Source organism: Lucilia sericata, unplaced genomic scaffold, assembly GCF_015586225.1.
Source record: "Lucilia sericata isolate MDLA Ls3-8-SP2 unplaced genomic scaffold, ASM1558622v1 Contig001624F_arrow, whole genome shotgun sequence".
In the NCBI taxonomy this organism is placed as follows: domain Eukaryota; kingdom Metazoa; phylum Arthropoda; class Insecta; order Diptera; family Calliphoridae; genus Lucilia; species Lucilia sericata.
Window position 1 is genome coordinate 64,895 of NW_023995539.1, and position 3,588 is coordinate 68,482.

Sequence of the window (3,588 nt, forward strand, 5' to 3'; positions counted from 1 at the left end):
ATGGAAACTGTAAACCTGACGATTGGCGAATGTCGCATCTCACTTAGCGAGATAACGAGCTCAAATTGAGCATGGAACTGAAACAACTGCTAATAATATTGATGAACTTTGAAAGCTAGAACTCGACTATAGAAAGCAAAATTATTTAAGTTTTGTGAGTTCCCCGGTAATGCTACAAAATGTCTTTCCAGAGTATAACTGAACGTCGACCTCGATAGTCTCATTGATCCGATGATAGACGATTCAATCTTTGTAAAAAAGAGGTGCCACAATGTGGATTAATGAAGTAATGCTCAAACTTTTTATCTGCCACTATCGGAAAGGACGTTTATCATTGCATAACTTAGCAAATCTAAAATATCGATACGGGTTGGACCTAAGTAAATGATCCGGCAGAATTCAAGCTGCTGGATTAAACATCATTTGTATTTTTAGTGTATTGGAGTTTATTCTGATCACACCTGACTTCCCACAGTATGTCTCTGTAAAGAGGAAATTATTCTTGTCAATTTAATAGAGAAGTACATCATATATCTTTAGATGCAGTTGCCGAAGCAATAGATCCATATCAGCAGTGTTGTTGCGCGGTCGTTTAAAGGTTGAAAAATAGACTGCGGTGAGCCTTTAGATGATGGAAAGAATGCTTAAAAGCATTTTCTCATGGCATCATTAAGTCATCCGTTTGTGTTGGAATTATGTATGTCATTTCCCAATTGGGCTACTATGGCAAGAACTTAGATAACTCGAGAACTTCAACAAAAAACTGATTTTATTTTGCGAGTATCGCAGGGGTCTCTAGTAGACCATCTTCAGTCTAAGCTTAGTGGACCATAGAGGCTAGATCAGCCAGTACTCACATAGAGAACTTAAGAAACTTTGTCATCTGAAGTAGTTCCAGTACATTAGCCTCGCAAATATATGCTTCAGTTTTCCTGTTATTTAAGGTATCCTTTTTGGAACGAAACTCTTTGGCAAGTAGATGTTCATGTTATCCTGACCGCGATTTCGTAGATGATCGTCGAATCGTTGACAATAGAAGAATAGATTCTTATCCGAAAATAATCTCGATACGCTTGGGTTGTGACAGGAATCCGTTAAGAATTGTTGTTAATAAAGCATATAAATTAGACTATAAAGCTATAAATGATCTTGCTGCCGCCAATTTGGACTCTGATAACCACGTTTGATTTTGGTGTTACTTGAGTTTCGAATGAGTGTTGACTGAGATAGATAATGATCTAGTCTTTCTTAGAAATCTTATAAAGCCTTGTCCTCTAAACTATTGTTCTCTATAAATTGAGAGCGTTCTGTGTAACCATGTCCTTTAAAATGATCGAATTTGGGATTCCTTTTCAAATGTCAAGATGAAATTTGTGAAAATTGCAATTCCTTTGATTGACGAGAAATATATTGCATCAGATTTACTGCGCTCTTTCTAAAACACCTGAGATATTTTCGTAATATACTAATGTATATAATTTGAACTTTGTACTTGATCGTAAGATTTGAAATGACCAGTGCTGATGCATAACAGCGAAAAGGAATTAGGTAATGACATTTTCATTTACCATGATCTCTCACGATCATATCTGAAAAAATTTTCTAAATTATAGATCAACAACGACTGTTATACCTTTATGAGATCTCGAATGATGTGATCGATCTGTGAAATGAAAATAAATGATTAATAATCATTTAGATATAAGCATGCTACGGAGAAACAAATTTCACTGTGATCAGTTGGTTCAATGTAAGTTTCTATATAGATTACAAGTTCTGGCAGATCATTAATAAGATTTTAAGACTTCAGCTAGATATCTCTATAACTGGTTATCTCTGAACTTGGTGATGCTGCTATAGTGTATATTTTTATATTGTTTTAGATATAAACAGTAACTTCATTTATCCAACAATTTACAAAATATCTTTTCTGTACTTTACAAAATTCTTTAACTTTTTGTCAAAGAAAAATTTTGAAAGTATTTTTAAATTGGCGATTTCCTGTTGAACAAAATTCATTGAATTTATTTACAATTATTTTTCTTACATCATTGACACATATAAAAAAATTAGTGATATTTTTAAAGATCTTTTATACACAAGACTGATTCAACAAAATTTCATACAACAAGTTAAAAAAAAATACACTTAATTCCAATATAATCATGCATAATACAACCCGCATCTATGACTTCTCGAAGTAAAACACTCTTTCCCAGCAATAGGCAGATCACTATGAGTGAGAATTTACCAGAAAATGTCGAATGAGTGCAATGAGTGTGATTCAGTGACATGACAATGACAAAAACTCTATAAAGATTATATTGTCCAGCAGCCCACGTACAAGATCAATCGATGATTATGATTAAGTAATGAGCGTTATAGTACAAACTACTACTTTCATACTTTTACTAAAGATTATTCTAAAGAGAATGTATTTAACACCAGTCCATTATAACTGCTGCCATTTAAGTATGAATCATATGTGTGACTGTTAAGCATCCCGCAGATTTTACACTTTCAATTACTTTTGCATGATTCTTTAGTTTTCTATAAAATATTTATTGATAAAATTGTTTTTTCCAACATTTATGCAACATTTACTATTACATTAACACATCCTGTGTATGTTTAGTTTTTTTTTCTCACATCACACTTTTATTAATTTTGAAGTGGTCATTGTGTTCTGTAGTTTCATTAAGTGGTTTCTAATTTATTGTCAAATTCAGCGGCAGTTCAGTTGCGGTGTTGCTGTAGCCATAATGAATGACATACAATTTGTGTTCGTTCGCTTGTTTTTTGCTAAATTTATGGAGGCGTGCAGTTATCGATTTGTTGTACTCGTACACAAACCTATTTTAATATGCATTTCTAATAAATTTCCATAGAATTTATTTTTGGTTATTTGTTTATGTTTTATGGATTTTTAAATGCATACGTTTGATTTTTTTTACTAATTTGAATAGAATGACAAGATGCTGGTGAATTGGGTTCATAAATGAATAGATGATCATAAATTTAAATAGGATTAGAAATATATTTGAGGTTTATATAAAGGTTAATTATGTTTTTGTTTATTTAACATTATCATATTAGTTTAGTTTAATTTGAAATTATCTTTCCAACAAAATGAGGAATTCTTCCTAATCATGACTATAGACTAAACTCTAAACTAAACTATAGACTAGACTATAGAATATACTATAGACTAGACTAGAGACCAGACTATAGACCAGAATATAGACTAGACTATAGACTAGACTATAGAATAGACTATATACTAGAATACAGACTAGACTATATACTAGACTATAGACTACACTATAGACTAAACTATAGACTAGACTATTAACTAGACTATTGACTACACTATAGACTACACTATAGACTACACTATAAACTAGACTAGACTATAGACTTGACTATAGACTAGACTATAGACTAGACTATAGACTAGACTATACTATAGACTAGACTATAGACTAGACTATAGACTAGACTATAGACTAGACTATAGACTAGACTATAGACTAGACTATAGACTAGACTATAGACTAGACTATAGACTAGACTATAGACTAGACTATA